Raw genomic sequence first — 13,659 nt, 5'->3', positions numbered from 1 at the left:
TTTACCCCAGTACATGTATCAAGTTCAGATCTGATTGTTGATAGTGGACAACGATCAGACACTTGAAAGGCTGAATCATTCACTTGGCGACTCCTTTCACTGAAGAATCCAACAACCTATGCTTCATGGTGACTTCACTGCAGGAAGATCAGTAGCTGTGAGATTTTCATGATGGACCTAATCGCAAGAAGATATGCTCCCTTGAGCCGAGATCACATCCCAGGTTTTCCGAATAAAATTCCAAAGGTAGATTGGTCAAGGAATTTGCCTATATTTAAAGATGATGGTAAGAAGGATGCTGCTTTACATCTTGTTAGATTTCACATGCATATTCGCAAGTTGAAGGTTGATTTTCCTGAAGATTGCTTGATGAAGATATTCTTGGCCACTCTGGAAGGTAAAGCCCAATCATGGTATGAAATTTTGCCGCCTGCTTGTATTTATTGTTTAAAGGATTTTCATGCCTTGTTCATTGAAAGATATAAGGACTCTTATCCATCATTGAACTTAGTTCAAGACTGTTGCCAACATGCTTATAGTTTTATTGAAAGCCTTGAAAAGTTTTATGAAGATGATAATTTCATGGATGAAGAGATCATGGAGGCTCTGTATGAAAATCCATTTCAGCAGCACATAGAAATCTTAGAGGATATTTGTCAAGATCAGCAAGCTGAAGATTTCCATATGGTTGAAAATGAGGAAAGAGCAAATGTTGTTTCAAATTTGCCCACAGAAGAAGACAGCAACATGCAACCCATCAAAGAAAGCTCTACTGTTGAGATCATAGACAGAGTTTTGGATTCAGATGTTCATGAACAACAAGGTGAGATCTTTGTGCAAGTAAGTGATGAATCTCCTTTCAATAACTCAGTAATAAATGATAGTTTGAATGCCTTGTCATATGAAGATAATTATTGTTTAAGCAAAAGAAACCAAAAGGCATTGTCTCCTTTGTCTGAAGAGGAAATAGATCAGCTTTTGAAAGGTCTTGTTACAGCCCAAGCTACAGCAGATTCGCAGTGCGCACACAGTCAAGAAAGTGTTGGGAAAACTTTTTCCTCTGTTGAAAAAGATGACTGTCTTGTAGATCAGCAAATAGATAATGTTTTTCCTTCACAAAGATGATACTCCGGCTGTCATATCATTTGAAGATGACCTACCATGTTGTTAGACTACAGAAGATCAGAGCATACAGGATTACCTTTCAGATTCTTCATATGTTTCATGTGCTGAAATACTTTTCCAAGAAGAGATCTGCTCATCCATGTGTTCAGAATTTTTTTGAGGACCAGGAACATACTCTTTCCAAAGCACATGATGAAGGCATATCAGAATTTGAAGCAAAGGATACCTTGTTCTTTCAGCAGGTGGTGGCACTGGCAAATCTTCATGTTTTTTCACGATCCTCTAGCAAGTTTGTTGCAGCCAGCAGTGATAGTGTTTATTGCAGTGTTCAGTGATGAAGGAGATCATGGTCAGCTATGTTTTTGGATGCTCAGTTATAGGTTTGTATTGTTGACCAGAAGATCTGATAAGAAGAATCAATCAAGAAGGCATCTGCTTGATTGGTTGCATTGGCATTTTGATATAGTTTGATGTATATTGTCTTGTAAGAAACACAGGTGGTTGTCATCATGATTTCAAATCTTGATGGACTGCTGCCCTTCCATAAGCTTTGTAAGTTCTTGTTTTAGTTAAGTCAGTCATGAGTCATTTGTGTTTGGTCTATTGAGTGAGTTTTTTCAAGTTATTTCAGTTTGTCATCGAGTCGGTTTGAGTCAAGCTTCAGTTAAGTTTCAGTCAGTTTTCAGTCAAGTTTTCATTCAATAAATGTGTCAAATTTCTGTGTTAAAGGTGTAAATAATGACTCCATCGCCCAATGGTCGAAAGCACTGGTCTGCTCTCCCAGAGGTCTGAGGTTCTTGGCACCTCCAAGGAGCTACCATCCCCATTGGAGCCAATGTTAGTGTCAGTCTTTCCAGCCTTCCTCCAGTGATCAAATATGCTCTTACAAAGTGATCTCAGAGTGTCAAGGTCAAATTTTGTCATTTCAAAGAGTTTTCAAGCAAAATTTGGTCACTAGGCATTAGGTCTAGGGTTTGCTCTCACTCCTTCTAAAGTTGTCCAAATGTCAGTCCATGTCATCATTCAGCTGAGTGTATCATCATTCAGAGGGTTTTCATCGTCATGTCAGTATCTAATGAGTCATTTCACACCTTTTTCATGCTTCAGTTGCACCTAGGCAAGGTCATTTCCCTCTCCTAGGGTTTTGAAGGCAGTTTCTCTTGGACGGTCAAATCACCGAAAAACTTGTTTCCTGATGTTCATACACCTTCCCCTATCCTTAAATTACCTTATCAAACATTTCCCATCCCTTAGATCCGCCAAATTCCTCATTTTTGCACAAACCCTAGTTTCTAGCTACAACCTGGCGATTTTCTAGGTTTGGCCTGTGTTTTGTCCTTTTTGACCCCTTCCCCTCACTCAATCTCTAAGATTTCACTTTCCCCTGCTTCCTAACATCCCTCCCCACTCCCAAAAATTTCCCCAAGAATTTAGAAGCCCTCTATCCCCTTCATTTCGCTCCATTTCGACAAAATTCCTTGCTTCACACATCGGGACAAGTTTCACTCAACAGCTGTTTCTGAGCAATCAAAGATGAATTTTGCAAACCTGAGAGAGATTTTTGTCCACAACATGCCAAGGAAGAAAAACCTCTTTCACTTTTTACACAGGTGTCATGGTTTGAGAGAAATGTCAAAAATACCGGCGAGAACGAAGGTGCTCCAAGGACGGTTGGCCAAAGCACAAAAACGAAGGAAAACGCCCGATCCACTCCAAACTTTGGCCAAAGCCTCTTTGACTGAGCATGGTACTTAATTGGGGACTCCCAGCCCAAATTTCAAGAAATTTGGAGAAAATTTTATCATTTGTGAATTTTTTGAGAATTTTATAGGTTTTGGCCATTGGAGTGGTCTCACCCCGCACGCGACCACTCGGGAGGACTGCTCAGAATCACAAAAAGTTGACATTTTTGGAAAGGGCATGCAAAAAATAGAATTACCTATACTTGGGGTCAACTTGATTTTGAGATTTGGGCCTCCAAAAGCTCAAAATACATCAAAAGTTTGACTTTCTGCTGCCCACTTTTTGAGTTGCAGAAAGTGACCTTGGGAGAATTGACTTTTGAGGGGTCAAATCAACTCCAAATCCAGAAATTCCACTTGGGATGGAAAGTAGACACACAGAGATTTCCAATGAGCCATCTTGCACTTGATTTGGACAACTGAAACCCACTCAAAAAGTGCTGCAAAGGGCGCGACCACTCGAGCAGGGGGCGCGACCACTCAGGGAAATTTTGCCAGTTTGACTATTTCGGCCTACAAAACTCAGTTTTTACTATGGTTGACTCTTAATGCTTGTAAATGATGGATGTTTGGATAATTTTCATGGCACATTGATAGATTTAATCTCTCTTAACCCTTCTAGAAGCTTCCTTGATGTAAATAGTGAATATTAAATGCATGGATGGGTTACCTAAGTTTTAGAGGCAAGTTGTTTTGACTGCCTATTATCTAGTGCTAAGTTTAGAATTAGTTCAAACTGCTCCTAGGAAGCTGAGCTCGACCCCTAGAGGTGGGGAAAGGAGTTAGATGGTCTATATTATGCCTTCTCTTGCTCATTTTCATGGTTGGACTCTTGAGGGAGAAGCTCTATTGTATATTTTACTTGTATCTCTGCAATTTGAGGAAAAGGAAGGCCAGGGTTTTGCAGACTTCATTGTGGATTCTTGTGGATCATTGTGTTGATGGTGTGTCTCCTACTTGTTACTGTAAGTTTGTTTATGTGTTACATCTCTTAATCTATTGCTGCTGATTAAACAAAAGAAGTGATAAAGTTTGAACTCATGTTTACATGCTCAGCTTTCAATTTTGTTTAATATTGATGTTTTCCACTGTCTAAAGAGGATTCAAAGTCCTTGTTTGCCCTCTTTAGCCCCCCTCTCTTTCTTCCCTGATCACTCATCCAAGCCAAAGGCATCAGCACAAGTTCCTACCTTGCCCCAAAGACCCCCCTGCAAAAACTGAGCCCAATCCCCGCACCCTGAATTGCACTCCCTCCAATTGCCACCAAAAACCCCAAAAAACTTTAAATCAACCCTCCTTATCAGTTTACTAGCCTAATATCAGTGTTCCTAATTGGGTCATCTCACCCCATTGAGAAAATACCTTGAGTCTGACCGGAGAGAGCCTTCTCATACCCCATAGGGCTAGCTACGAGGTGAAATGGTTTGATGTTGCCTTGAAGGTTTACCTTCCTCAGCCTAGGGTGAAATCTCAAGCGCTAACAGACTGCACAATGCAGCTCAGTCGGATTCCAGTGGAAGAGGGTTGTCTGGGCGAACAGATTTTCAGGAAAATGGCTAAGTGTTTAAAGCAAGTGAACTTGTGCATACTTGACATTGTGATCGTACATTTAGCATACTTTGACGGTGAGACAACACAGACCACTAGTACAACAAGACAAAACATGCCCTCAGTGAGATTGTCTTAGAGTTGAAAGTGACAAGCGCGACACTTGAGATAGACCTTCAGACAACCGTGAGGACACTTGCACGACAACACTTACAAATTTGTGTGTAAGTATGATGAATTTTAACACATCAAAGACAACCCAAACACACAAAGAAAAAACCTTCAAACTCACCAGAACAAGATTGCAAGCATGACAAAGCAATAAATATGCCAAAAGATGACAATTGGTAAAACAAGCAAAAGGGTGAAAAGACTTCACAAGAGCTCATGGGGTGAGCTCGAGTGTTTGCAATCATCAAAGGAAAAATGAAGGAAGGCTCTGAAATCTGGATGTAAGCCAAAATTTTGGAGGGTTTTGCAGTTGCTACAACTTAGTGTACAATGGTTGAATACTAGCTTCTTTGTTTTGGTTCGTTTACAATATAGGGCCTTGGCCTTTCAGGGAGTATTGATTCATTGTGCAGATCGCTTCGTCTTCCCCACTTACCCTATGGACAAAGATGATTCACCTTGTACTGACTCAGTTGAATGCCACAAAATTCAGCTAGATCATAATGTTTCAAATCAAAAAGGGTAATTTGGCACGTGAGGTTAAGATTTTCAGAGTATATTTTTTCATCTCTACTGTTGCTCCACTACCAGCAAGCTTGGACAATACCATGACGGAGTCACATAGGAACACAATCATTTCTCCACTATGATCGAGCCTGAACAGTACCCCGGTAGAGTTTCCTGCTTCACTCTCTGCATAGGAAGCCTTTCTCTTCTTTCGCCTTTGTTATTTTTTGAAAGAGAACTATGCATAGGCACTTATTTAGTTTTGGGGCGGAAGAGGGATCCTGACTTACTAAGAGTAGGAGAGTTTGTTCCTTCATAGAAGCATATAAATACATTTGATTCAGGTTTGCTCGTTTAGATTTTCCCCTTCTCTGTTTCTACTAGTTGGATATGTTTGAACACACCATAGCAGAAAACTAAGTAAGCATGAGGTTTCCTAGACTGGACACAGGTTCATGGTTCAACCAAAGATTTCCTTACAGACGGATCGTATTTTTTGTTCAAACTTCATTGACCAAAAGTTACAACCAAGAACAAAGAATATGGACACATGATTGGCCAAGCGTTGCAGTGTCACAAGACCCTTTGAACTTCAACCACATACCCATTTAGAAACCAGAACACAGTGCATGAACAACATGTAGGTTTTAACCCCGTACAGAAATTACCTGCATACAAATTCTAAAACACAGAAAATAAACAATGCGAGATCATAACACATAAAACACATATACACAGAGATTTTCCCCTGGATCCCAAACCGGGACTACCAGCTTGATTTTTCATTATGTTCCTTTCAATGTTACAATACATATTTATACATGTCGAAGCATCCAATACCATGGACCAAAAAACCATCACGTCTAATACCATGGACCAAAAACCATCATATCCAATACCAGGGACCGAAAACCATCGCGTCCAAAAAACATGTGCGAAAATCATGCACAAAACCATAGGTGGGTCCGCCCAACCTAACATAGGGTCGAAAACCAAAATTTTCTGGGGCGTTGCCCTGGACCCCATAAAGTGGGGTTACAGGTGCCCTTCAAACCCCCTATTAACTACGTGGAAAGAATATAACACAACCCAACATTCTCCCACTTGTTGTTTTCTTTCCACAGGGGGCCACAAGAGAGCTTAGTCATTTTCCCAACCCTGAAATGCCCATTGTCTCTCTACACCAAGATAACTTCTCAGAGCTCATAGATTTTGTCAATGCATCTGTAGTATTCTTCAAAGTGTCCACCTTTACCAGCAACACCTTTTTGTCTTCTGTCATATCCCTCACAAATTTATACTAAACATCAATGTGCTTTGTCTTTGAATGATATGCAGGGTTCTTTGCCAAGAAAATTTCACTTTGGCTATCATAGTCTATCCTTATAGCTTCTTGTACTAACCCCATACTTGAACACAATCTCTACAACCAAACTGCTTCCTTGCTTGCATGAGTGGCTGCCATATATTCTGCCTCTGTAGTTGATAGTGCCACTACAAATTGTTTCTTACTCATCCAACTGACTGCACCTCCAAATAGGTTAAACACATACCCACTTGTAGATCTTCTCTGATCCAAATCTCCAGCCCAACAAAGCCAAAAATATCCAACACTCTGTCCAATCTTGGTCTTCCTTGGTAGCACAAACCATAATCACTAGTGCCACACAAATACCTGAAAACCCGCTTCACTGCTATCCAATGCTCCTTTCCTGGTTTGATATATAACCTGCTCAATACTCCCACTACATGTCCAATGTTTAGTCTAGTGCAAATCATTGCATACATCAGGCTATCGACTGCACTTGCATATGGAACACGAGACATGTCCTCTTCCTCTTCTTGTGTCTTGGGACATTGTTCAGTAGATAACCTCACACCTACAAGAATAGGAACCTTCACCGGTTTACTATCCTGCATATTAAACCTCTACAGTATTGTCTCGACATACTTCCTCTGGTTTAACCAGAGCTTCCTCTTTGCCCAGTCTCTTTTAATTTCCATGCCCAAAATATAGTTTGCAGCACCATGATATTTCATGTCGAATTTGGAGGACAATTGGGTCTTCAAATCCTGGATAATTTCTTTGTCATTTCCAACCAGCAACATATCATCCACATACAAGACCATAAATAAATAACACGGTCACCAATTAATCTAAAATACACACAGTGATCTGCTTTGCTTCTGGTGAAGCCAAGTCCCTGTATAAATGTATCAAATTTCTGATACCACATCCTTGGTGACTGTTTTAAACCCATACAGAGACTTCTTTAACTTGCATACTGGTTCTTTCTTACCCTTCGCTGCAAAGCCTTTAGGTTGCTTCATGTAGATTTCCTCTTCCAGATCCCCGTGAAGAAATGTTGTCTTCACATCCATCTGTTCTACCTCAAAATCAAAAGCAGCAGCAATAGATAAAAGTAATCTAATAGAAGTTACCTTGGCAACAAGAGAAAAAATATCACCAAAATCAATTCCCGACACCTCGAAATAACCTTTTTCTACCAACCGAGCTTTGTATTTCTCCACTTTTCCTTCTACATTTGTCTTCTTTTTCAACACCCATTTGCTGCCAATGGGTTTCCTTCCAGCCAGCAACTCCACTAGATCCCAAACCTCATTTTTGTGCAAAGATGCCATTTCATCAACCATGGCCTTTTTCCAGAGTTTTCCATCCTCTGAATCTACTGCTTCCTTCACAATTCTAGGATCATCATCAGTAATATATAAAGAAAAATTTGAATAGAAAGCAGATGGACTATAACTTTCAAGCTGCCTTCTTTCTCAAACTGATCTTCTCACAGCCGGAGTTTGTGGCTCTTCATCTTTTGCTTCTTCCTCTTCTGTAGAGTCTGATTCTTCCTCCTTTAGCTCAAACTCTATCTTCTTAGGTTCCTTTCGTTGGACTTCATGTTTAATAACATCTTTCACCTCTCTGAACACCACATCTCAGCTGTACACAACCTTTCGTGTGACTGGGTTCCAAAGCTTATAACCCTTTAAACCATCCTTATACCCAATAAAGATGCACTTTTTTAAATTTACTATCCAACTTGGTTCGTTTCTCCTTTAGAACATGTACATATGCATCACATCCAAATACCCTCAGATGTGAAAGAGAGTGTTTCTTACCAATCCATACCTCTTGTGGAGTCTTATCCTCCAACGCTGATGAAGGTGACATGTTGACTAGGTAACATGCAATATCCACCGCCTCTGCCCAGAATTCTTGTCCTAACCCGGTACCACTGAGCATGCTTCTTGCCCTTTCCATCAACGTCTATTCATTCTTTCTGAAACTCCATTTTGATAAGGTGTATATGGAGTAGTCTTCTACCGTGCTATACCACACTTTTTACAGAATTCTTCAAATTCCTTACTGCAAAACTCTCCACTGTTATCTGTCCTTAGCACCTTTATCTTATTCTCTGTCTAGTTTTCCACAAGAGCCTTAAATTCTTTAACCTGTCAAAGACTTCAGATTTATTCTTAAGGAAATATATCCATGTATTCCTTGAGAAGTTATCTATAAATGATACATAGTATACAGAATTACCCAGTGATGGAACCTTCACAGGTCCAAACACATCACTGTGCACAATTTCTAATATTTGTTTCACCCTCTTACTACCAGAGGGGAAACTCACCCGATTTTGCTTCCCATATACACAATTTTCACAGAAATCAAAATCCAGAGAGCTATTACTCATACCTTCTACCATACCTTTACCATGAAGTATCCGAAGGCCCTTTTCTCCAATATGTCCAAGACTTTAATGCCACAATATGGTCTTCTCTCTAGAGACCACTAGATTTTCTGCTCCACTTTTAGGAACCACAAAACTATTGCACCCATCAATAATAATGCTACCTTGTAGCTTGTACAGAGTTCCAATCCGAACTCCCCGCATCAATACCAATGCTCCCCGAACCATCTTGTAGGTATCCTTCTCAAACACTGTTTTTACACCTGCATCATCCATCTTGCTAACAGAAATCAGATTTCTGGCTAATGCAAGAATATGTAGAACACCTAGAAGCATTCTAACCCTTCCACCATGCAACTTCAACTTTATTTTTCCGTGACCAACGATTCTAGCCTTCCTGTCATCCCCCAAGAAGACATCACCACCATCATATTTCTCATACTTGCAGAGCCACTCTCTATGGGGAGTGAAGTGAAAGGATGCACGTGAGTCAATCAACCATGCCTCATGATCTACGTGTGTACTTAAAGAAGCCAAGTACACATCCCCACCTTCATCTGAGGTGGTTTTCACCCCTGCAGAAGGAGCCTCATCAGATCCCTTTCCCCTTTCAGGAGCTTTAGATTTACAGTCCCTTTCGTAGTGTCCTTCCTTTCCACATTTCCAACACACCACATTTACAGGTTTTCCTGGAGATTTAGATCTCCCTTTAGATTTAGATCTCCCACTCAATGACTTATTTTTGTTTCTGTTCTAGGTCCGCCCTCGTACAGACAAGGCATCACCATTTTGGCTCTCCATATTTTTCTGCCTCATCTCCTCCGTCAGCAAGGATGAGACTATTTCATCAAAATGCAAGGCAGTTGCATTGCTGCCTATTGCAATAACCAAACTATCCCATGAATCTGGTAGAGAACAAAACAAACTGAGGCACTTATCATCATCTGAAATTTTAATATCAACAGATGCTAACTGACTTACCACAATATTAAATGCATTCAGATGCTCTGTCACCAAGTCTCCATCTTTCATCCTCAGGTTATACATATTTTTCCGCAGGAACAATTTATTCACCAAAGACTTAGATTGGTACAAAGTCCATAACTTGTCCCACAAAGCCTTCGACGTAGCTTCCCCTGATACATTCAACAATACTGAATCTGAGACACACAATCGTATTGTTCTCTTTGCCTTCCGATCCAAATTCTTCCATTCTTCATCGGACACTCCATTGGTTTAGTACTCAGATCTACTGCAATCCACTGGTCTTTATCCACCAACATATCCTCCATCTTGAGTTTCCACAACTCAAAACTCTGACCATTAAATTTCTCGATCTCTATCTTTCACTGCTCGCCATCTTCTTTCACCACCAAAATTGATCTCGCAGATCTCCCACTGAACAGGGTCTACCACAGGCCCGATGAAACCCCTCAGCAGCAAAGGCATCCCCTTGAAGCCAAAACAACTCTGATACCAAATGTAGGTTTTAACCCCGTACAGAAATTACCTGCATACGAATTCTAAAACATAGAAAATAAACAATGCGAGAGCATAACACATAAAACACATATACACAGAGATTTTCCCCTAGATCCCAAAACCGGGACTACCAGCTTGATTTTCATTATGTTCCTTTCAATGTTACAATACATATTTATACATGCCGAAGCATCCAATACCATGGACCGAAAAACCATCGCATCCAATACCATGGACCGAAAACCATCGCATCCAATACCATGGACCAAAAACCATTGCGTCCAAAAAACATGTGCGAAAATCATGCACAAAACCATAGGTGGGTCCACCCAACCTAACATAGGGTCCAAAACCAAAATTTTTTGCGGCGCTGCCCCAGACCCCATAAAGTGGTGTTACGGGTGCCCTTCAAACCCCCTATTAACTACGTGGAAAGAATATAACACAACCCAACCCAAAACTTATTTGCATAGTGAAAATAAATGGAAAACTCAACACGAAAGGAAAAACAAAATGAGAGGAAAGGCATACACAACAAGGAAACAAAACCAGAAGACAAGAAAGCAAAATGACTAAAGAAACAGGATGTGAAATAAGAAAACCATGACGGACTACGAGTGCAAGATGAGTGCAAGGAAGGGAAAACTGAGATGAAACTAATCCTACTCTTATCCTAACAGCTAAATGGTCAGGGTTACGTAAATGAAATTTCTAGTGAAGCCACCATAGTCGCTCCCGACCATGGAAAATTTTAGGGGCTAATATTCACAGGTGGGCTAATTTTCCATGATTTTTCCAAAAAAAGATTCGCCAATTTCCATTTTTATAAAAATGACTCGCCCAAATTTTACATTCTAAAATTATTTTATATTAAAAATCACCAACATTATATAGAGAGTATATATAAAATCATTATAAATTTGAATAATTTTACAAATACATCAATAAAATTTTTATAGTTTGCATATTAGGGAATAGTGACATTTACCAATGTTTTTAAACTTCAAGATAATTTTCCATCCTTAAAACTTTCCCTGCGAGTTCCGACCTGCATCCACAAAGATACAAGTGATTAAAACAGATAAAAAGTAGTGTGCAACAAAAAATACAAAAACTTGAACAAGTTGCACACGGAAAGGAAGGTCTTTCCCATGGGCAGAAAGATGTGTCACAACCACCCAACACACATGCTTACCTTTCTGATGGATACCCTTTCTAAACAAACCTCAGAAGCTTCTTGCGGATGCATCCTTGTCTACACCGAGCTCCTTAGAAAGCGCAAGGAAGGATTGAAACTTGTTGCGTGCAACATGGTTTTCCAAGTAATATTGTTCCAACCATTCAATGGTTGGATCATAAAATTCTTGATGGTCATTTGGAAAGCCTCTTGATTTTTGAGAGGATGAATTCTTGATTTGAAAGATGGGATCACGATGGGAATCTTGTAAGGAAAAATAAATTTGATCATTCTCAGCAGTCATGCCAAGACAATGAGGACTTGCCATAACCATCAACGCAGGCTGAAGTGCCTCATCTGCTTGATGGAAATCTAAAGAGAGAGATATTAAATAGTGAAGATCAGAGAGTGCAAAGCAACTGTCATTGGATGTGCTGATGGGAAAATGATAAGTTGAGTGATAGTCACCCAAGATAGAGGAATGATCAGATGAGCTGGTTGAGACGTCAGATTCCCAGTTTGAAATGAACAAAGAAAAATTCATTTGAACAATCTTGTGAATGCTCTGAACAATGGAACCAAGTTCGTTGTGAGCTAGACATGACGGACCACCTTCCTGCAACTGGTGAAAAATTGTGCAGGCATCATGGTCATCACAAGAATTTAAAAGAGATGCCAACATTGTGAATGCGTGAAACCAGTTGGGGAGAGGAACTTGATTCATGTGATAGTGTGTGCATCATCACACAAGGGGATTGCTAGTGTGATGAGTGGGCAGATTCACAGTACAAGATTCGTAAGAAGACTGAGGAGATGATCATGAGAGGGAAAATTTGATAAGTATGATTGCGGGAAAAGATAGTCTTTGAGATGATCGACTTCACAATTCCATGATTTCATGAGAGATAGACATTCCCAAACCGAGTTTGATGTAAGAGATGTGCATGAAGATGGACGTGCTGTAACAGATTCGTGGATTCGGCCATAAGTAAAATTTTGAAAATTTGAAAGATCACACCCAGAATACCAAACATTTTTTACATGGGATCCACATTGAATGAAACCATGCAGATAGATGGATTGTGCATGAGAAAACTAGATTTGATTTAGTTCGGGGGCTTACCAAAGTCGTGAGGTCTTGAAATAACCATCAACGGACGTTGAAGTGCCTTGACTCCCTGGTATGTTCTGGAACTTTCTAGAATTGCAGAATCATATTTGAAGTGTGAACCAGATCATGCATGGCTTGAGGATGGTTGTTGTTGCTGATTTCAAAATTGCTCTTAGGATGGCAGCCATCTCTGTCACAGGTTTCACTAGATTTTTCAGCTTCAGCAAGCTGATTTGAAGAGTTGTCTTCATGCACACTAAGAGATGACGGGGAATGGGAAGAACATTGTGATTAGACTATTTTCAACTTCATCATGGACAGACTCACTGCCTTGTATCAATTGAGGAGATAAATCATCAGATAAAGAAACAAGAGAACATGGAGTATCTTCGACGCATGTGGATGCGTTGTGAATGGTAGGACACACAGGCAAGTGAGGTGAAGAGGATGTTTCGATAAGAATGTCTTCTTTGACCGGAGCACATTCTAGATATGAGTTAGAGACTTCATGAGAAAACAGAAGATCACATGATGTGCTTGGGTGCTCATCATAGCATATGGAAGCATGGGAGTGATGACTACCTAAGACTAGGGTTGATCGAAAGAATTAATTGTATAGGATGTTCCACCGAGATTAGTAGATTGAGAATCGTTCAAGAATGGAAGCTCATTGTTTTGATGCACACAATTTTGAATCAGAGAGGGAAGATTGATAGTGTCCTCACATTTTCTGCTCCTCTGCCTCTGTAATGTGACTGCCTTGCACCTGACCGCAATTTGAGCCAACAACTTGAGAATCAAGTGAATGCAAACAACTAATGGTGAAGTGGATTGATCAAGCGAGTCATGGTACAAGGAGTCATGGCTTGTAGATGATGGAGGATGGCAGAGATGCAGATCAAATTCGAGACTTGAGTTATGAATGGTGACATCCTCTTGTGGAATGAGGGGTGAGTCTTCGCTATAGGCTTTCTGAGCCATTCTAAATTTCCTCCCATTGAAGCAGGAGATGGATGAGAAGATGTGCTAAGGGACCAATGCTGCCCAGATTTCGTAGCTTTTTTTTTCCATCACTTCAAGGGGGCA

Source organism: Pinus tabuliformis, chromosome 2_2 (assembly GCF_031772625.1).
Source record: "Pinus tabuliformis cultivar Carrire ecotype Pingquan chromosome 2_2, CPIR1, whole genome shotgun sequence".
Taxonomy (NCBI): domain Eukaryota; kingdom Viridiplantae; phylum Streptophyta; class Pinopsida; order Pinales; family Pinaceae; genus Pinus; species Pinus tabuliformis.
Note: the sequence above shows the minus strand (reverse complement) of the source record.